General features: G+C 42.4%; 1 protein-coding gene and 1 long non-coding RNA gene across 4 annotated transcripts in view; both read right to left on the bottom strand.

The window, feature by feature from the left end:
- LOC110493174 (ubiquinol-cytochrome-c reductase complex assembly factor 1) overlaps positions 1 to 23,651 on the bottom strand; it is a 60,824-nt gene that overhangs the window by 27,419 nt on the left and 9,754 nt on the right. The gene's annotated exons all lie outside the window — the stretch shown is intronic.
- Positions 1,911 to 2,728, bottom strand: LOC149975884 (uncharacterized). Its single transcript, XR_016487856.1, has 2 exons — positions 2,518 to 2,728; positions 1,911 to 2,316 (listed from the first exon to the last, which is right to left on the bottom strand). It is a non-coding gene; the product is annotated as an uncharacterized LOC149975884 (long non-coding RNA).

Genomic DNA, 23,651 nt, shown 5'->3' on the forward strand with positions numbered 1-23,651 from the left:
TTAGCATTCTGGTAATAGACGCCCAATGGCCTTTTTGTTTTTTTTAAGCCGGTAATACTGTAATGACGATATGAAAATCTGGATACCACCCAACCCTCTGTCCCTTCATTGGTACCTTTTCGGCACACTGATTCAATGGAGATATCCAATATGTAATGTAGCCTTGATCTGAAATTACTGCATGAGTATTGAGCAAGCAAAATGGTGGAAACTCCATCTTGCCATTCAGAAGGCTAAGTGGAGCCATTATTAGCTGTCAGATTATAGGATCAGTTTACATTTTTAGGTCATAATGAATAAGATTACATGGGCAGAGGGGCCCTGATCCTAGAGTAGCACTGCTACTTTCAGTCGGTTGATAGATACGGAACCAGATTTTAGACCGCTAAAGACATGAGGGAGTTTAAGGGACATACTCCCATGATCTTGCTCCTTTGCTCCACATCCTCCTACATTGAGTGGACGATGTAGCGGCATATGTACTTCCCCTCACGGCCTCGCTGCCTCATCCGCACCAGACACATCCTACAGAGGAGAAAACAAAGAGAGTTAACACTATACCTGACAGGGATGGACAGACTCTGGCCCTGAAGGGCCAAATTCCAACTTGAGATACACATCCATACCTGGGAAGTTGAAATCCTCTACTTATGTCATGATTTATTTAAGTTCTAGTCACATGTTTGTATCAAGTTACAACTTGTCATCTTATCTACAGTGTTGCTGCTCCTTTAAAAGTTGTGAGCTTTCACCACAGGACTTAGAGGTACCCAGCTTCATTGCTCCAGACCACCACAAGGGGGAGTTAGAGCACTTATTACGCATTTGGGTCCCAAGGTTTTTATATGACCAATCATATTGAGTGGTTTCAATGACAAATTTGATATGAGCCACCCGTTGCTGGTGCCTTTCTTCAGCAAAGATGACTGACAAAACATTACGGTGGAAGAAAATGTAAGTAATTATAACGAGTCAAGTAAAAAATGTACAATTGAGAGGAATCTGTGAATGTAGAGACAATTGTGCATATTTTTGTCATAAAGTTAATTCATGAAAATCGCTATTTAGCAAGTTAGCTGACTAGCTAACATTAGCCAGCTAGCTAGCTAGCTAGCTAGCTAGCTAGTGTTATGACATGAGTATGAAATTGTAATTTGTGTTTAAATGTTTTAGGGACTCCTGAGAAAACCAGGCTGTCGTCTTGTGAAACAGTGGATGTAAAGAATCTAGCTAGGTAAAGCATTTACTGCAAATTGAATGTACAATTGTGTAAGCTTGCCTTGCTTATAATTTGCCTTACAATGCAGCTGAAGTAACGTAGCTAGCTAACTATTTACTTGCTTATTGTGTAGTGGAGGATAAAAATAACTGTATGCCTATGGATGTGTAGTTAGCTACAGTATGTAGCCAATCTATGTATGGACCCTAAAACGTTTGGTAAGAATATTAGTTCAGAACCTATGAACCTCAGCTATCATAGCTGTTGTACCAACTTCAAGTCTGAATGGCATTAATGAAGCCTATGGATTGAGTAGAATATAATAAATGTATTATGCCAAGGATGCAAGTCCTATATACATGTAGTTTTTTACCACACATTGTAGCCACACATGTACTCGCCCTTGGCAAATAAAGGTGTGGTTCCATTCTTTGAACGATGCTGTGTCTGCATATATGTATTACAATTATACACTTCAACAGTGTTTACCACTCCTGCTCCTGGAACATCAATGATTACACATTGAAACTACGCAATAGACTAGAAACATGATTTAAGTAAAGGCTGATTTGTAATTCATATATACAGAAAAAAAACAAAAAACTGTACACTACACTTCCTATGCATATCTAACTCCCTTCAATCTACATTAATCTGAGAACACAGGATAGTATTTGAACGAGATACTTAATTTCAACCAGTGGAGAATGTGAAACACTTTATTGAAAGTTAATTATCCAGGTGTTATAAATACATAATACTTGCATTATAAATATTATAAATACAAGTTCAATCTGTACTTGAATGCACATATGCTGTGCACTATAAATATATATTTTTTATATAAAAAAGAGGAACAAAGAGGTGGGGAGAGAGGTGTAGAAGGCAAAGAGATAAGAACAGAGGAGCAGGGAAGACCGCAGATAATTAATGAATTACAGTGCTACCCTAATATTCTCTCAGTTCATCACAAGTACATAGTGTCTCTAGCGGTGTCTCCTAACCAGTCTTGTGCCCCCAGTCGGCCCGAAGGTTATCTTAAGAGCGGGTGAGGTGGCGATGACGGGACTGGCTTCCTCTCTCACATTAAAACATACCTGCAGGCGAGAGACGGACAGAGAGAGAGAGAGCATGATTAAGGCTTTTTTTTCTAACAGGGTCATGATAACCATCAGGAGGAGAAATGCAAAGCTGACCTTGGATCATTAACTCTGGGACTACTACATCTCTATCTGTATTTCAATGTAAAGCATCTCTTTAATAATACTTCCTGTTGATCTAACCAAGTGACCTCACACCTATGATCATGCTGTGCCCTCTGTCAGCCAGTTCAGATGCGGGAGAGGTTCACCAACACAGCTGATATAACCTAGAGGATTTAGGGAGAAGGGGGAGAGGGATAAAGTGAAGGAGAGACCGTTATTGGAGAAAATAAGGTAGTTAAAGAGGCCGTGTTCAGCAGGAATCTGTGTGTGTGTAGTCTCACGTGGTGTCCTGAAAAACAGGCACATGAGGACAAACAATAGAAAATAATGTCATTAGACTTTTACATTACCAGATCATTGTGAATTACTAAAGTATAATATTCCTTATAACAAATCATGATAACATTGGATAGATACAGTGCCTTGCGAAAGTATTCGGCCCCCTTGAACTTTGCGACCTTTTGCCACATTTCAGGCTTCAAACATAAAGATATAAAACTGTATTTTTTTGTGAAGAATCAACAAGTGGGACACAATCATGAAGTGGAACGACATTTATTGGATATTTCAACCTTTTTTAACAAATAAAAAACTGAAAAATTGGGCGTGCAAAATTATTCAGCACAAATAAGTTAATACTTTGTAGCGCCACCTTTTGCTGCGATTACAGCTGAAAGTCGCTTGGGGTATGTCTCTATCAGTTTTGCACATCGAGAGATTGACATTTTTTCCCATTCCTCTTTGCAAAACAGCTCGAGCTCAGTGAGGTTGGATGGAGAGCATTTGTGAACAGCAGTTTTCAGTTCTTTCCACAGATTCTCGATTGGATTCAGGTCTGGACTTTGACTTGGCCATTCTAACACCTGGATATGTTTATTTTTGAACCATTCCATTGTAGATTTTGCTTTATGTTTTGGATCATTGTCTTGTTGGAAGACAAATCTCCGTCCCAGTCTCAGGTCTTTTGCAGACTCCATCAGGTTTCTTCCAGAATGGTCCTGTATTTGGCTCCATCCATCTTCCCTGTCCCTGCTGAAGAAAAGCAGGCCCAAACCATGATGCTGCCACCACCATGTTTGACAGTGGGGATGGTGTGTTCAGGGTGATGAGCTGTGTTGCTTTTACGCCAAACATAACGTTTTGCATTGTTGCCAAAAAGTTAAATTTTGGTTTCATCTGACCAGAGCACCTTCTTCCACATGTTTGGTGTGTCTCCCAGGTGGCTTGTGGCAAACTTTAAACGACACTTTTTATGGATATCTTTAAGAAATGGCTTTCTTCTTGCCACTCTTCCATAAAGGCCAGATTTGTGCAATACACGACTGATTGTTGTCCTATGGACAGAGTCTCCCACCTCAGCTGTAGATCTCTGCAGTTCATCCAGAGTGATCATGGGCCTCTTGGCTGCATCTCTGATCAGTCGTCTCCTTGTATGAGCTGAAAGTTTAGAGGGAAGGCCAGGTCTTGGTAGATTTGCAGTGGTCTGATACTCCTTCCATTTCAATATTATCGCTTGCACAGTGCTCCTTGGGATGTTTAAAGCTTGGGAAATCTTTTTGTATCCGAATCCGGCTTTAAACTTCTTCACAACAGTATCTCGGACCTGCCTGGTGTGTTCCTTGTTCTTCATGATGCTCTCTGCGCTTTTAACGGACCTCTGAGACTATCACAGTGCAGGTGCATTTATACGGAGACTTGATTACACACAGGTGGATAGTATTTATCATCATTAGTCATTTAGGTCAACATTGGATCATTCAGAGATCCTCACTGAACTTCTGGAGAGAGTTTGCTGCACTGAAAATAAAGGGGCTGAATAATTTTGCACGCCCAATTTTTCAGGTTTTGATTTGTTAAAAAAGTTTGAAATATCCAATAAATGTCGTTCCACTTCATGATTGTGTCCCACTTGTTGTTGATTCTTCACAAAAAAAATAGTTTTATATCTTTATGTTTGAAGCCTGAAATGTGCCAAAAGGTCAAAGTTCAAGGGGGCCGAATACTTTCGCAAGGCACTGTACATGACTAGCATGTGACAATAGCAGGATCATATCAAGGATAGCATCACAAATGAATACATAAATACCACTTGAAGCTTGATATTGACTTGATTCAGCTGTGTAGTGCTAAGGCAAAAACAAAAATGTGCACCCCTTTGAGTCCCCAGGACCAGGACTGAGAACCGCTGCTCTTCATTGGGACAACTCATCATCTGCAAACAGGCTTTCACAGCTCTCTCTATCAGAGGACAAAAAAACAAACAAGAAATAGACTTCATTATACGCAAATTAGACAGCACTGAATATGATGTTCTGTATCCTCACTTCTAAGGACTGGAACTACACAAAAGTACCTGCTCTATCCAGAATAGCATGCTCTCCCACTTTGACAGCTGGGCCTGCTATCCTTTCACCGTTCTCCATGGCTGTTAGCTAGCTACCTACAGATGTATTTTACTGTGTTAAATATATCAAGATAGCTAGCTAAAATTAAGTTAGGTAGCTGGTCAAATGTAATTATCTTAGCTAGCCATTTATGCCGTATGTCAACTAGCTAGCTACGTTAGCAGCTCATTTGAGTTAAAATGCACTGTAGCTAGTTACTGTAACTAATAATAATATATTTTTTTTTTTACATTTTCAAAATGTATTTACTTACCTGAATGGGTTCTCCCAGCCATGTGGACGATTGAAAAAACAGGGCAGCAAAGTGTTTGTTTGTACCAGAGCGGTTTAGAGCAATTTAATATTTGCCTGTGAATAACTAGACTTCATACAAACTTGTTAAGTAGACTTCTTGACACACAACCGAAGATGCTGCCATATCCTGCCAACACGCCCAAAAGCGAGCCACTCAGGCGGAGAATGACATGTGGAAAAAGGCGAGGAACGAGATGGGAGTAACAAGTGGAAAGGGGGAAAAGTATTATTATTACTATTAAGCCTGCATATTAATTATATAAAAGACCCTTAGATATGCGTTGACAGCTGGAGGCATTTTATTTTTCACAAGTGTACTGTAGCAGGATGAGAATTCTAGAAACAATGTTTATAGGATGGGCTATTAGCTGAACAATAGACTATATTCAACCTTTACGAAATAATTGTCTAATAGACGAGCTAGGTGTGAAAAAAAAAAACTTTCCAACTCGCAACAAATATATTTGTTTTTGACCTTACTAAAGGCACTGCATCTCAGTGCCAGAGGCATTACTAAAGTCCCTGGTTCGAATACAGGCTGTACCACATCCGACCGTGATTGGGAGTGCCATAGAGCGGCGCACAATTGGCCCAGCGTGATCCGGGTTTGGCCGTGGTATGCCTCCATTGTAATTAATCTTTTGTTTTTACCCGTCTTGCCTAGTTACAGTAGGGCAAAAAAGTATTTAGTCAGCCACATAGTGTGCAAGTTCTCCCACTTAAAAAGATGAGGCCTGTCATTTTCATCATAGGTACACTTCAACTATGACAGACAAAATGAGACATTTTTTTTTTTTGTTGATTTTTTATGAATTTATTTGCAAATTATGGTGGAAAAACTAATGGGGAGTCACTAGAGCAGTGGTTCTTAACCTGGGTTCGATCGAACCCCAGGGGTTCGGTGAGTCAGTCTCAGGGGTTCGGCGGAGGTCAAGACACACATCTGATTCATATGATTCGTGAGGACACGCTCCGCTTGGCCATCATGGCTGCAGGTGATCACGCTACATCGCTTAGCCTATCTGTGCTGCAGGGAATTTGGTGCGCTCAGTAGTCGACTTGTGACTGTCGTGATGGTACGTCTTGTGATGGTACGTCTTCTTTCTTAATATTTTAATCCCTTCATACTTACTATGTCGAGCAAAAAAAGAAAGTGGTCGGACGAATATGTACAATATGGATTCACATGTATAACGGAACGTGATGGGAGTCAGTGTCCTAACTGCATGATTTGCAATGCCAAGTTGAGCAATTCTAGTCTAGCACCGGCAAAACTAAGAGAACACTTCCTTAAGCTGCATGGAGATGGAAAATACAAGAACACAACGCTCGCTGAATTCAAGGTGAAGAGAGCCAGATTCGATGAAAAGGCTACTCTGCCTGTTCTCGGCTTTGTACCCATCAACAAACCGATCCTCACAGCATCGTACGAAGTTGCTTACCTGATCGCAAAGCAGGGCAAACCACACACCATTGGTGAAACACTCATAAAACCAGCTGTGTTGAAGATGGCGAATATCATGCTGGGAAAAGAGGCTGAAGTTAAGTTATCCCAAATTCCTCTTTCAAATGACACCATCAGCGACAGAAGAGGACATGAGCAACGACATCTTGGCTCAAGTAGTTGCAGATCTGATTTCAAGCCCGGCAAAATTCAGCCTTCAACTGGACGAGACCACAGACGTTTCCAATCTAAGCCAGCTTGCTGTATTCGTGCGCTATGTGAAAGACGACATGATAAAGGACAATTTTTTATTTTGTAAGCCTCTTACAACAACAACTAAGGCAGCCGATGTGAAGAAACTTGTGGATGACTTCTTCAAAGACAACAATCTTTCGTGGGATATGGTTTCTGCAGTTTGTTCGGACGGAGCTCCAGTCATGGTGGGAAGAAAGTCTTGTTTTGGTGCGCTAGTGAAAGCCGATGCACCACACATCATTGTTACGCATTGTATTCTGCACAGGCATGCGTTGGCAACAAAAACCTTGCCTCCAAAACTGGCAGAAGTATTAAAAATTGTAGTGGAATGCGTGAACTATGTGCGAACTAGTGCTCTGCGGCATTGCATCTTCAGTGAGCTGTGTAAAGAAATGGGCTCTGAATTCGAGGTACTTCTCTGTACCATTCTAACGTTCGGTGGTTATCCCGGGGATAGGTGCTGAATCGTGTTTTTGCCGTGCGTGTGGAATTAGCCCTGTTTTTGCAAGAGCACCAACATTGTCATGCAGATTGCTTAAAAAATTCTGAGTTCATTCTCATTTTAGCGTACATGGCCGATATCTTCGCAGCTCTCAATCATCTCAATCAAAAGATGCAGGGCGGTGGAGTCAACATCATCGAAGCGGAGGAAAACCTGAAGGCTTTTCAAAAAAGGCTACCGTCATGGAAACGACGGACAGAGAACAATAACTTCGCAAACTTTCCCCTGCTGGACGACTGTGTAAGTAAGATCGAAGATGTATCTGGAATCGGAGACATTTCTGTACCCGCGGAACTGAAGCAAGCAATTGCCATGCACTTAGATTTTGATGATTTTGTTCTTTGAACAGTGATGTTGATGCACGGTTCATTTTGTGCACCAGTCAAATATATACCTGTTTTGAATTTGAAAAAATCATTATATTTTTCCAATTAAGAAGGGTTCGGTGAATGCGCATATGAAACTGGTGGGGTTCAGTACCTCCAACAAGGTTAAGAACCACTGCACTAGAGGTTATATACCCTTTGTTGACAATGACAGAGGTCAAACGTTTTCTGTAAGTCTTCACAAGGTTTTCACAGACTGTTGCTGGTATTTTGGCCCATTCCTCCATGCAGATCTACTCTAGAGCAGTGATGTTTTGGGGCTGTTGCTGGGCAACACGGACTTACAACTCCCTCCAAAGATTTTCTATGAGGTTGAGATCTGGAGACTGGCTAGGCCACTCCAGGACCTTGAAATGCTTCTTACGAAGCCACTCCTTTGTTGCTCGGGCAGTGTGAATGGGATCATTGTCATGCTGAAAGACCCAGCTACGTTTCAGCTTCAATGCCCTTGCTGATGGAAGGTTTTCACTCAAAATCTCACGATACATGGCCCCATTCATTCTATCCTTTACACGGATCAGTGGTCCTGGTCCCTTTGCAGAAAAACAGCCCCAAAGCATGATGTTTCCACCCCCATGCTTCACAGTATGGTGTTCTTTGGATGCAACTCAGCATTCTTTGTCCTCCAAACACGACGAGTTTAGTTTTTACCAAAAAGTTATATTTTGGTTATGACATTCTCCCAATCTTCTTCTGGATCATCCAAATGCTCTCTAGCAAACTTCAGACGGGCCTGGACATGTACTGGCTTAAGCAGGGGGACACGTCTGGCACTGCAGGATTTGAGTCCCTGGCGGCATAGTGTGTTACTGATGGTAGGCTTTGTTACTTTGGTCCCAGCTCTCTGCAGGTCATTCACTAGGTCCCCCCGTGTGGTTCTGGGATTTTGCTCACCGTTCTTGTGATCATTTTGACCCCACGGGGTGAAATCTTGCATGGAGCCCCAGATCGAGGGAGATTATCAGTGGTCTTGTATGTCTTCCATTTCCTAATAAATTGCTCCCACAGTTGATTTCTTCAAACCAAGCTGCTTACATATTGCAGATTCAGTCTTCCCAGCCTGGTGCAGGTCTACAATTTTGTTTCTGGTGTCCTTTGACAGCTCTTTGGTCTTGGCCATAGTGGAGTTTGGAGTGTGACTGTTTGAGGTTGTGAACAGGTGTTTTTTATACTGATAACAAGTTCAAACAGGTGCCATTAATACAGGTAACGAGTATTAATGGTCAGACTCCGGAGACGGGCACACCGTGCACCACTCCCTAGCATTCTTCTTGCCAATGTCCAGTCTCTTGACAACAAGGATGATGAAATCCGAGCAAGGGTAGCATTCCAGAGGGACATCAGAGACTGCAACGTTCTTTGCTTCACGGAAACATGGCTCACTGGAGAGACGCTATCCGAGGCGGTGCAGCCAACGGGTTTCTCCACGCATCGCGCCGACAGAAACAAACATCTTTCTGGTAAGAAGAGGGGCAGTATGCCTTATGGCTAACGTGACATGGTGTGATGAAAGAAACACACAGGAACTCAAATCCTTCTGTTCACCTGATTTAGAATTCCTCACAATCAAATGTAGACCGCATTATCTACCAAGAGAATTCTCTTCGATTATAATCACAGCCGTATATATCCCCCCCCAAGCAGACACATCGATGGCTCTGAACAAACTTTATTTAACTCTCTACAAACTGGAAACGATTTATCCGGAGGCTGCATTCATTGTAGCTGGGGATTTCAACAAGGCTAATCTGAAAACAAGACTCCCTAAATTTTATCAGCATATCGATTGCGCAACCAGGGATGGAAAGACCTTGGATCATTGTTACTCTAACTTCCGCGACGCATATAAGGCCCTGCCCCGCCCACCTTTCGGAAAAGCTGACCACGACTCCATTTTGTTGATCCCTGCCTACAGACAGAAACTAAAACAAGAGGCTCCCACGCTGAGGTCTGTCCAACGCTGGTCCGACCAAGCTGACTCCACACTCCAAGACTGCTTCCATCACGTGGACTGGGACATGTTTCGTATTGCGTCAGATAACAATATTGACGAATACGCTGATTCGGTGTGCGAGTTCATTAGAACGTGCGTTGAAGATGTCGTTCCCATAGCAACGATTAAAACATTCCCTAACCAGAAACCGTGGATTGATGGCAGCATTCGTGTGGAACTGAAAGCGCGAACCACTGCTTTTAATCAGGGCAAGGTGTCTGGTAACATGACCGAATACAAACAGTGCAGCTATCCCCTCCGCAAGGCTATCAAACAAGCTAAGCGTCAGTACAGAGACAAAGTAGAATCGCAATTCAACGGCTCAGACACAAGAGGCATGTGGCAGGGTCTACAGTCAATCACGGACTACAGGAAGAAATCCAGCCCAGTCACGGACCAGGATGTCTTGCTCCCAGGCAGACTAAATAACTTTTTTGCCCGCTTTGAGGACAATACAGTGCCACTGACACGGCCTGCAACGAAAACATGCGGTCTCTCCTTCACTGCAGCCGAGGTGAGTAAAACATTTAAACGTGTTAACCCTCGCAAGGCTGCAGGCCCAGACGGCATCCCCAGCCGCGCCCTCAGAGCATGCGCAGACCAGCTGGCCGGTGTGTTTACGGACATATTCAATCAATCCCTATACCAGTCTGCTGTTCCCACATGCTTCAAGAGGGCCACCATTGTTCCTGTTCCCAAGAAAGCTAAGGTAACTGAGCTAAACGACTACCGCCCCGTAGCACTCACATCCGTCATCATGAAGTGCTTTGAGAGACTAGTCAAGGACCATATCACCTCCACCCTACCTGACACCCTAGACCCACTCCAATTTGCTTACCGACCAAATAGGTCCACAGACGATGCAATCTCAACCACACTGCACACTGCCCTAACCCATCTGGACAAGAGGAATACCTATGTGAGAATGCTGTTCATCGACTACAGCTCGGCATTCAACACCATAGTACCCTCCAAGCTCGTCATCAAGCTCGAGACCCTGGGTCTCGACCCCGCCCTGTGCAACTGGGTACTGGATTTCCTGACGGGCCGCCCCCAGGTGGTGAGGGTAGGCAACAACATCTCCTCCCCGCTGATCCTCAACACTGGGGCCCCACAAGGGTGCGTTCTGAGCCCTCTCCTGTACTCCCTGTTCACCCACGACTGCGTGGCCACGCACGCCTCCAACTCAATCATCAAGTTTGCGGACGACACAACAGTGGTAGGCTTGATTACCAACAACGACGAGACGGCCTACAGAGAGGAGGTGAGGGCCCTCGGAGTGTGGTGTCAGGAAAATAACCTTACACTCAACGTCAACAAAACTAAGGAGATGATTGTGGACTTCAGGAAACAGCAGAGGGAACACCCCCCTATCCACATCGATGGAACAGTAGTGGAGAGGGTAGCAAGTTTTAAGTTCCTCGGCATACACATCACAGACAAACTGAATTGGTCCACTCACACAGACAGCATCGTGAAGAAGGCGCAGCAGCGCCTCTTCAACCTCAGGAGGCTGAAGAAATTTGGCTTGTCACCAAAAGCACTCACAAACTTCTACAGATGCACAATCAAGAGCATCCTGTTGGGCTGTATCACCGCCTGGTACGGCAACTGCTCCGCCCTCAACCGTAAGGCTCTCCAGAGGGTAGTGAGGTCTGCACAACGCATCACCGGGGGCAAACTACCTGCCCTCCAGGACCTGCCCTCCAGGACACCTACACCACCCGATGTTACAGGAAGGCCATAAAGATCATCAAAGACATCAACCACCCGAGCCACTGCCTGTTCACCCCGCTATCATCCAGAAGGCGAGGTCAGTACAGGTGCATCAAAGCTGGGACCGAGAGACTGAATAACAGCTTCTATCTCAAGGCCATCAGACTGTTAAACAGCCACCACTAACATTGAGTGGCTGCTGCCAACACACTGACAATGACACTGACTCAACTCCAGCCACTTTAATAATGGGAATTGATAGGAAATGATGTAAATATATCACTAGCCACTTTAAACAATGCTACCTTATATAATGTTACTTACCCTACATTATTCATCTCACATGCATACGTATATACTGTACTCTATATCATCGACTGCATCCTTATGTAATACATGTATCACTAGCCACTTTAACTATGCCACTTTGTTTACATACTCATCTCATATGTATATACTGTACCCGATACCATCTACTGTATCTTGCCTATGCTGCTCTGTACCATCACTCATTCATATATCCTTATGTACATATTCTTTATCCCCTTACACTGTGTATAAGACAGTAGTTTTGCAATTGTTAGTTAGATTACTTGTTGGTTATTACTGCATTGTCGTAACTAGAAGCACGAGCATTTCGCTACACTCGCATTAACATCTGCTAACCATGTGTATGTGACAAATAAAATTTGATTTGATTTTATTTGATTTGGAGGACAGAGGAGCCTCTTAAAGAAGAAGTTACAGGTCTGTGAGAGCCAGAAATCTTGCTTGTTTGTAGGTGACCAAATACTTATTTTCCACCATTATTTGCAAATAAATTCATAAAAAAATCCTACAATGTGATTTTCTGGATTTTTTTTGTCTGTAATAGTTGAAGTGTACATATGATGAAAATTACAGGCCTCTCATCTTAAGTGGGAGAACTTGCACAATTGGTGGCTGACTAAATACTTTTTTGCCCCACTGTATGTATGTACGTACATTTTACACCTTTATTTAACTAGGCAAGTCAGTTAAGAACAAATTCGTATTTATAATGACGGCCTACCCCGGCAAAACCCGGACGACGCCGGGCCAATTGTGCGCCGCCCTATGGGACTCCCATGCACGGCCAGATGTGATACAGCCTCCCAATCAGGCTTCTATGGTCAAATTTCTTCAAAGAAACCACTACTAAAGGACACCAAGAAGAAGATGAGTTGCTCGTTTCTTGACCCAAGCAATGGACATTAGACCAGTGGAAATCTGTCCTTTGGTCTGATGAGTGCAAACTGGAGATTTTTGGTTCCAACCACCGTGTCTTTGTGAGCCGCAGAGTAGGTGAATGGATGACCTCAGCATGTGTAGTTCCCACTGTAAAGCATGGAGGTGGTGGTGTGATGGTGCTTTGCTGGTGACACTGTCATGATTTATTTAGAATTCAAGGCACACTTAACCATCATGGCCTTCACAGCATTCTGCAATGATAGCCCAAACCAGATGGGATGGCGTATCATTTGCTTTTCAAGAGGATAATGACCCAACACACCTCCAGGCTGTGTAAGGGCTATTTGACCAAGGAGAGTGATGCATCAAATGACCTGGCCTACACAATCATCCAACCTCAACCCAAATTAGATGGTTTGGGATGAGTTGGACCACTGAATGAAGGAAAAGCAGCCAACAAATGCTCAGCAGCCAACTCCTTCAAGACTATTGGAAAAGCATTCCAGGTGAAGCTGGTTGAGAGAATGCCAAGTGTGCAAAGCAATCAAAGCAAAGGGTGGCTACTTTGAAGAATCTCAAATACAAATTATATTTGTTTATAACTTTAGTTACTACACGATTCCATATATGTTTTGTTTTTTTGCTTGAATCTTTGGGGGCCAATTAAAATTCACACGCCAGATGGGGAACTCCGTTCTACATTTTCACGTACAATTTCTTGGATCCAAATAACCTAAACCAGTGTGAGTAGGAATCTGCATTCGTGTGCTTCCCCCCCAACATGACACCATTTTCATGCAATGTTTAGCTTCCTGAATGTTTAGCTTTGATTGAGTCCAGGCCTGGAGCTTATGTCATCCCCTGCTTCCCAATGTCAACAGAATTAGTGGCAGGAAAGTGGCTTTGACAGGAAGTCAGAGGAGTGGTGGGCATGTTTGATGAAGAGGGCTGTGGCAGCGCAATTCATCACCCAACTCTGATGAGCTCATGCATACCTTTCTATCCCTGGTCTGGATCAAATACCAAGGCATGTGGTAACTAAAGCCATGAGGCTATATAAATACAATTATGTATCTCCACACTGTTTAAACAAATAATTTGACATCACCTCCTTCCTATAAGCTAAATTTAGACTGGTATACAATAACACTGTCCATATCGTTTAGGAGTTATCCCCACATATTTATGAACTGCTGAGCATGATGTCCTTTGTGGTAAGCTATCTCATGAATTGATATAATGTATCCAAGTGAGCAGACACCTAAGTTAATTGATTCATGAATTGCACTTCATACCCGCTCCCATACCCTATAATTCTGTATTTCTTTGTGACTAACATGTACACAGGTAGACCAGAAAAGCCACATCCCTGATTGGCAGATGAGTAGCAACCCTGATTAGATGTACCTGCTGTTCATCGGTTATTCCCTACAAATGCTGTTTTGAATTAAAATAAACGTGTACCTACACACTGAAGAAGGCTGTAAAGCCCCGATGCAGTGAAAATTGTAAGATAAATAAATTAAGCTTTATGCAACATCTTTTTAAGTTCAGGCTCATTATGCAAACTGGGAAACCATGCATCCTGAGGCTGCATTTACTGCAGCTGTGGACTTTAAAGCAAATTTGAGGAAAAAGCTAACTAAATTCTATTAGCAAATTGACTATAGTCCTCGTGCTGGAAAAACACTCAACCATTGTTATTCTAACTTCAGGGATGCATACAAGGCCCTCCCCTGCCCTCCTTTCGCCAAATCTGACCACGACTCCATTTTGATCCTCCCTTCCTATAGGCAGAAACTCAAACAGGAAGTACCCGTGCTTTCAACACTGGTCTGACCAATCAGAATCCACGCTTCAAGATGGTTTTGACTGGGATATGTTCCGCGTAGCTTCAGTGATTAATATCGATGTACACTACCGTTTGAAATTTTTGGGGTCACTTAGAAATGTCTTGTTGTTTTCCATGAAAGCATACATGTAATGAGTTGCAAAATGAATAGGAAATATAGTTAAGACATTGACAAGGTTATAAATAATGATTTTAAATTGAAATAATAATTGTGTCCTTAACTTTTTTTGTCAAAGAATCCTCCATTTGCAGCCATTACAGCCATGCAGACCTTTGGCATTCTAGTTATCAATTTGTTGAGATAATCTGAAGAGATCTCACCCCATGCTTCCTTAAGCACCTCTCACAAGTTGGATTGGCTTGATGGGCCCCTCTTACATACCATACGGTCAAGCTGCTCCCACAACAGCTCAATAGGATTGAGATCCGGTGACTGTGCTGGCTACTCCATTATAGACAGAATACCAGCTGACTGCTTCTTCCCTAAATAGTTATTGTATAGTTTGGAGCTGTGCTTTGGGTCATTGTCCTGTTGTTGGAGGAAATTGGCTCCAATTAAGCACCATCCACAGGCTATGGCATGGTGTTGCAAAATGGAGTGATATAGCCATCCTTTTTCAAGATCCCTTTCACCCTGTACAAATCTCCCACTATACCACCATCAAAGCACCCCTTGAGGGAAACATGTTTCAGTCTTAGAGATTTGAGACTGGGACTGAGGTTGACATTCAGCAGGACAACAACCCTAAGCATACTGCTGAAGCAACACTCGAGTGGTGTAAGGGGAAACATTGACATTTCTTGGAATGGCCTAGTCAAAGATCAGACCTCAATAAAATTGCGTCCCTTCTTCTTCTCTGGCAAGCAGAGTCAGGGTATATGCAACAGTTTGGGCCGCCTGGCTCGTTGCAAACTAATTTGCCAGAATTCTATATAATTATCACATAACATTGAAGGTTGTGCAATGTAACAGCAATATTTAGACTTAGGGTTGCCACCGGTTCTATAAAATACGGAACGGTTACGTATTTCACTGAAAGAATAAATGTTTTGTTTTCAAAATGATAGTTTCCGGATTGGGATAGGGGGCACAATGGGAAGTTTGGATGAAAAGCGTGCCCAGAGTAAATTGCATGTTACTCAGGCCCAGAAGCTAGGATATGCATATAATTGGTAGATTTGGATAGAAAACACTCTAAAGTTCCCAAAAGTTAAAATAATTAAAATGTTAAAATAATATCTGTGAGTATAACAGAACTCATTTGGCAGACAAAAACCTGAGAAAAATCCAACCAGGAAGTGGGAAATCTGAGGTTTGTAGCTTAAGTGATTGCCTATCCAATATCCTGTGTCTATGGGATCAGATGGCACTTCCCAAGGCTTCCAGTAGATGTCAAGTCTTTAGAAGTTGTTTCAGGCTTGCTTGCTAGGCGCTGACCTAACATAATCGCATGGTAAGCTTTCGCCGTAAAGCCTTTTTGAAATCGGACACTGTGGCTGGATTAACAAGAAGTTTCTCTTTAAAATGGTGTATAAAACGTGTATGTTTGAGGAATTTTAATTATGAGATTTCTGTTTGAATTTGGCGGCCTGCAATTTCACTGTCTGTTGGCGAGGTGGGACTCTCATATCCCGACCACCATTCCTTGTTTGTAAATGCACGCGTAACAAACTCCATTATTGCCTTGACTATCAGAGGAGTTGCTGTGACGCTTGTTACGCGCAGCAGTATTTTGGAAAGTTGTATTTTCAACGATTTCATTGAAGATATCATGGTGAATAAATCAGGAAAAGCGAAGTCAAAGTCTAAAGTGAGTGGAAAGTGAGAAATTTTTTGTTTGAGGAATCTTTGAGTGTTATGATTCAAACAGGAACTGAGAAGCTGTTTCTGCAAGGAAACATATTTGAAATATATATTTTGTAATTTGCAATGAAATGTGTGGTTTGTTTGTGTGTGTGTGTGTGTTGGTTGGTTTGTTTGGGGGTGTGTATAAACACTGCTCAAAAAAATAAAGAGAACACTTAAACAACACAATAACTCCAAGTCAATCACACTTCTGTGAAATCAAACTGTCCACTTAGGAAGCAACACTGATTGACAATAAATTTCACATGCTGTTGTGCAAATGGAATAGACAACAGGTGGAAATTATAGGCAATTAGCACGACACCCCCAATAAAGGAGTGGTTCTGCAGGTGGGGACCACAGACCACTTCTCAGTTCCTATGCTGATGTTTTGGTCACTTTTGAATGCTGGCGGTGCTTTCACTCTAGTGGTAGCATGAGACGGAGTCTACAACCCACACAAGTGGCTCAGGTAGTGCAGCTCATCCTGGATGACACATCAATGCGAGCTGTGGCAAGAAAGTTTGCTGTGTCTGTCAGCGTAGTGTCCAGAGCATGGAGGCGCTACCAGGAGACGGGCCAGTACATCAGGAGACGTGGAGGAGGCCGTAGGAGGGCAACAACCCAGCAGCAGGACTGCTACCTCCGGCTTTGTGCAAGGAGGAGCACTGCCAAAGCCCTGCAAAATGACCTCCAGCAGGCCACAAATGTGCATGTGTCTGCTCAAATGGTCAGAAACAGACTCCATGAGGGTGGTATGAGGGCCCGACGTCCACAGGTGGGGGTTGTGCTTACAGCCCAACACCATGCAGGACGTTTGGCATTTGCCAGAGAACACCAAGATTGGCAAATTCGCCACTGGCGCCCTGTGCTCTTCACAGATGAAAGCAGGTTCACACTGAGCACATATGACAGACGTGACAGAGTCTGGAGACGCCGTGGAGAACGTTCTGCTGCCTGCAACATCCTCCAGCATGACCAGTTTGGCGGTGGGTCAGTCATGGTGTGGGGTGGCATTTCTTTGGGGGTCCGCACAGCCCTCCATGTGCTCGCCAGAGGTAGCCTGAATGCCATTAGGTACCGAGATGAGATCCTCAGACCCCTTGTGAGACCATATGCTGGTGCGGTTGGCCCTGGGTTCCTCTTAATGCAAGACAATGCTAGACCTCATGTGGCTGGAGTGTGTCAGCAGTTCCTGCAAGAGGAAGGCATTGATGCTATGGACTGGCCCGCCAGTTCCCCAGACCTGAATCCAATTGAGCACATCTGGGACATCATGTCTCGCTCCATCCACCAACGCCACGTTGCACCACAGACTGTCCAGGAGTTGGCGGATGCTTTAGTCCAGGTCTGGGAGGAGATCCCTCAGGAGACCATCCGCCACCTCATCAGAAGCATGCCCAGGCGTTATAGGGAGGTCATACAGGCACGTGGAGGCCACACACACTACTGAGCCTCATTTTGACTTGTTTTAAGGACATTACATCAAAGTTGGATCAGCCTGTAGTGTGGTTTTTCACTTTAATTTTGAGTGGGACACCAAATCCAGACCTCCATGGGTTGATAAATTTGATTTCCATTGATACATTGTGTGATTTTGTTGTCAGCACATTCAACTATGTAAAGAAAAAAGTATTTAATAAGAATATTTCTTTCATTCAGATCTAGGATGTGTTATTTTAGTGATCCCTTTATTTTTTTGAGCAGTGTATATATATTTTCTATTTTTTTATTCAAATGGAATGGAGTAGAACAGCAAACACACACATGGCCACTGCGCCTGCTACCCCTCTCCATTTCCATATGAAATAGCCATTGGGTGCTGTTCAGGGGAGGGCAGGCCCACAACAATGGCCAGAGTTGAATGGAACAGCACTTCACCTTAGTGACTGTTCCCTCTGCTCTATACAATACATATCTGTTTATTTTATGTGATGATAAAAGGCTCATACAATACAAATATTTTTTAAATGTTTTCTTTCACAGTGATAGCAACTCTGACTGGGAGCCCCCGGTGCCAAGCTGCCCGCTCTACCTCTGCCCCCTCTACTCCTCCCTCCAGTGGTGTTCATATGCCACAGTTCATTACTGCAGGGATTACTGTGCCTCAGGGCCAAAAGGGCACAGTATGGAGGCGTCGTTGTGTTCTGTGTCGCATGACCAGCACCACTTGTTCAGTTTGCCTCTGCTTTACATCAGGAGAGACTGCTATGGGACATGGCACAGGCAGCAACATATTGTGTAGAGGATTTCCAAAAGGGTGTACTGTTTTTTTTTATAGATATTTTTTTCTAATATTTTACAAAATTGTGTGTGTATGTGTTAGTTATAGGTCATTTCACCAATTCGGCCACTTGTGTGGGACACCTGGGTGACTTCATGCTAAATGTCATGTAGCTCACCCATTCCTGAAGTTATCAGTCTGAAACGTTGCACACCTACAGGTGTCCTCGTGTTATCCATCAAAATTATCTCCAGCATCCAATCGGACTGTGTGGCTATTCTAGTACATGTGAAAGATGATACTACAACAAAAAACGTATGCTCTTTCTTTCTCTTTTCTTCCACCAGATCTACTGTGTTATATTCTCCTACATTCAATTAACATTTCCACAAACTTCAGAATGTTTCAATTCAAATGATACCAAGAATATGCATATCCTTGTCTCTGGGGCTGAGCTACAGGCAGTTAGATTAGGGTATGTCTTCAGGTGGAAATTGAGAACAAGGGATGCAGCCATAAGAGGTTACTGACTTAAGGCTCGTATTTCTGTGTTTATTATAATTAAGTCTATGATTTGATAGAGTAGACGGACTGAGCGGTGGTAGGCAGCAGTAGGCTCGTAAGCATTCATTCAAACAGCACTCTCCTGTGTTTGCCAGCAGCTCTTCGCAATGCTTTAAGCACAGCGCTGTTAATGACTTCAAGTCTGTCAACTCCCGAGATTAGGCTGGCAATACTAGTGCCTCTAAGAACATCCAATAGTCAAAGGTAAATGAAATACAAATGATAGAGATAAATAGTCCCATAATTCCTATAATAACTACAACCAAAAACTTCTTAACTGGGAATATTGAAGACTCATGTTAAAAAGAACCACCAGCTTTCATATGTTCTCATAGTCTGAGCAAGGAACTTAAACGTTAGCTTTTTTTACATGGCACATATTGCACTTTTACTTTATTCCAACACTGTGTTTTTGCATTATTTAAACCAAATGTAACATGTTAGTTAGTTAGTTAGTTGAGACTAAATTGATTTTATCTACGTATTATATTAAGTTAAAATAAAAGTGTTCATTATTGTCATTATTACAAATATATTTAAATTTTAAAAAATCTACCGATTAATTTGTATCTGCTTTCTTAGGTCCTCCAATAAATCGGTATCGGCGTTGAAAAAATCATAATTGGTCGACCTCTAGTCTGAACCCCGCCCTGTGCAATTGGATCCTGGACTTCCTGACAGACCGCCCCCAGGTGGTGAAGGTAGGAAACAACACCGCCATCTCACTGATCCTCAACACTGAGGCCCCACAAGGGTGCATGCTCAGCCCCCTCCTGTACTCCCTGTATTGTTATTGCATTGTTCTCAATGCTATGGAAATGTACTCGAAGACTAGCACAACAACTCAGTCATAGATTACTAGCCTGTCGATTACTTATTACATCAATTGCTTACAGAGCAATGTTTAACAAACACCTGTCTGTATTGTATGGATTGGCACCTGGCTGGAATATAGGCTACCTCTCTCTGGTGATGAACTCATTAGAAGGAATGAACTACAGTGGCAAGAAAAAAGTATGTGAACCCTTTGGAATTACCTGGATTTCTGCATAAATTGGTCAAATTCGATCTGATCTTCATCTAAGTCACAACAATAGACCAACAGTGTGCTTAAACTACTAATACAGAAATTGTATTTTTTTTTGTCTATATTGATTGAATACATAATTTAAACATTCAGTTTAGTTTGGAGAAGTATGTGAACCCCTAGGCTAATGACATCCCCAAAAGCTAATTGGGAATCAGGAATCAGCTAACCTGGAGTCCAGTCTATGAGACAAGATTGGAGATGTTGGTTAGAGCTGCCTTGCTCTATTAAATTATTATTATTTTATTTTTTTCAAGTACAACATTTCAGTTTACTATTCACAAGAAGCATTGCCTGATGAACCATCCCTCGAACAAAAGAGATCTCAGAAGACCTAAGATGAAGAATTGCTGACTTGCATAAAGCGTGAAAGGGTTACAAAAGTATCTCTAAAAGCCTTGATGTTCATCCATCCACAACAAGACAAATTGTCTATAAATGGAGAAAGTTCAGAACTGTTGCTATTTTCCCTAGGAGTGGCCATCCTGCAAAGATGACTGCAAGAGCACAGCACAGAATGCACAATGAGGTTATGAAGAATCCTAGAGTGTCAGCTAAATACTTAGAAATCTCTGGAACACGCCAACATTTGTTGATGACTTTACGATACGTAAAACACTAAACAAGAATGGTGTTCATGGGAGGACACTAGAGGTCGACCGATTAAATCGGACGATCTTTATTTATTTGTAATAATGACAACTACAACAATACTGAATTAACACTTATAGGACTATTTCCCTCTATACCATTTGTATTTCATTAACCTTTGACTAATGGATGTTCTTATAGGCACTTTAGTATTGCCAGTGTAACAGTATAGCTTCCGTCCCTCTCCTCGCTCCTCCCTGGGCTCGAACCAGCAACAACAATTAGCGCGCGCTAACTAGCTAGCCATTTCACTTCGGTTAGACGGGCCTCATCTCGGGAGTTGATAGGCTTGAAGTCATAAACAGCGCAACGATGCTTGACGCACAACGAAGAGCTGCTGGCAAAACGCACAAGTGCTGTTTGAACGAATGTTTATGCGCCTGCTTCAGCCTACCACCGCTCAGTCAGATACTTAGATACTTGTGTGCTCAGTCAGATTATATGCAACGCAGGACACGCTAGATAATATCTAGTAATATCATCAACCATGTGTAGTTAACTAGTGATTATGATTGATTGTTTTTTATAAGATAAGTTTAATGCTAGCTAGCAACTTACCTTGGCTTACTGCATTCACGTAACAAGCAGTCTCCATGTGGAGTGCAACGAGAGAGAGGCAGGTCGTTATTGCGTTGGACTAGTTAACTAAGGTTGCAAGATTGAATCCCCCGAGCTGACAAGGTGAAAATCTGTCGTTCTGCCCCTGAACAAGGCAGTTAACCCACCGTTCCTAGGCCGTCATTGAAAATAAGAATGTGTTCTTAACTGACTTGCCTAGTTAAATAAAAGGTATAAAAAATAATAAAAATAGGCAAATCGGCACCCAAAAATACAGATTTCCGATTGTTATGAAAACTTGAAAATCGGCCATTCCGATTAATGGGTCGACCTCTACCCATAATGTCAAAGTGGAATTATGTTTTCATACAGTTTTCCAAATGAATGAAAAGCTGAAATGTCTCGAGTCAATAAGTATTCAACCCCCTTGTTATTGCAAGCCTAAATATTTTTACGAGTAAAAATGTGCTTAGCATGTCAAACTCTACTGAGTCCATGGAAATTAACATATTTTTTTTAATTATAACTACCTCATTTCTCTACCTCGCACCTACAGTGGTTCTTCCTTTAATAAAAGTTACGAGTTTATGCCACGACCGTTTGTGGTAGATGGTGGCATTCTGTCATTGCACCACACCACCACAAAGGGGAGTTCGAACGCTGATCTATCGGTGCTCTAAACTGTGGCAATTAATGGAGGCATTTTCAGTCAGTCTCCTCTGGCACTACAGTCCTGCATTAGGCAACAACAAAAACGGTCAGTGGTCCTGGAGTTAGGAGAGAACTTGGGTAAATACACAATGGGGGAATTTCACTTGACATGTGGACTGACAATGTTCCAAAAAATAGGCACGGTCGGCTTTTGGTTTCTCTCCCTCTAAAAACAGAAATAAATCATTCTAAATAACAAACTGGCTTTATTTACAAATTAGTAAGAATGTCTCACCCCATGTTCAAGAATGGCCGTTTTCCCTTTATTCAGATTACAATCGCTCACTTTCCGTTATATGAAACGAAATCTCAAAAATATTATTTTTCAAAACAAAGAGATTATTATTATTAACCCTGCATTAAATTATTTAAAAAACCCTTAGATATTTTCACAGATCTAATTTGCCCAAATAAAAAATGCCCCTTAGAGGATTCTAAATTAATATCTAAATGTAATTATTGACGGAAAGTCAGGTGGCATTGGCGGAGTTGAAGAGGGTGAGGAACAAGATAGTCACAATCCATGCCAGGCAAACAAGCAGATTATTTAAGTTCAAATCGGGTTTAATTCAGGAGACCTACACGTGGAGAATATGTTTTTGTTGTAGATATACTGTAGGCCTACTGTAGGCGAAAGGAGTCTCACTAGCATTGAGTAATGTGCTGTTAAAGTGTTGTAGGTCTTATTTTTATTTAACCTTTATTTTACTTCATAAAGGTCTACTTACTCTGCTTGCGTCTTGACCCAGTTTATGCCCTCATTTGCAATGCAAACCATAACAAATTACTATGGGAATAAATGGAAGAGGCAAGTGGAAGAGGGAAAAAGTAAGGAACTTCTCTGTCGGCCCTGGAGACGTTTTGGAAAAAAATTTTCACAAAGGCTGTAAGCAGGACAATATAGACACGATGTGGTCCCAAAAACACCTCTGACAAATAGTCCAGCATATCTCTTGATGATGATGATGATGATCTGGCTCGGGCCTATTCCGGTATGAGTTATTTGGCCCAAATGTATTACTTGGGGAGATTGTGGCTACTCTGGCAGATGATTACGCAGGCGTGTTAATATAATTAACATTTCATTATTCATTTTTTTCCATATTTTCTCATTGTTTCTGGGATCAAAAAATACAATTAACATTTAAATTAAATTATTTAAGTGTCCTGTTCAAGAACTACTTCAGTATTTTGATACTTTGTGCAAGGCAACCGGGAGACCCAAGAGACGACGCTCATTTGGCCCAGCGTCGTCCAAGTTAGGGTTTGGCCGGCCATGCAGTGGGCTTTTGGTTTCTCTCCCTCTAAAAACAGGGAGTGAAAACAAGCGAAGCAGGCTGTGAATTCTGCAAACAATGTTTCTAGGATGGGCTTTTAGCAGGAGAATAGACTCGTCAACCTTTACATACCTTAAGGAAACATTTTGGCATTTCGTGTATGATCAGTGAAAAAGTCCATATTGCAAATGTACGGTCCCTTACTAGACGTCCGAAATCGTTTGTAAAATTCGCGGTCGGCGTCGGGCCGTGC

This window comes from Oncorhynchus mykiss, chromosome 17 (genome assembly GCF_057628025.1).
Source record: "Oncorhynchus mykiss isolate SJ-2025 chromosome 17, ASM5762802v1, whole genome shotgun sequence".
Classification (NCBI taxonomy): domain Eukaryota; kingdom Metazoa; phylum Chordata; class Actinopteri; order Salmoniformes; family Salmonidae; genus Oncorhynchus; species Oncorhynchus mykiss.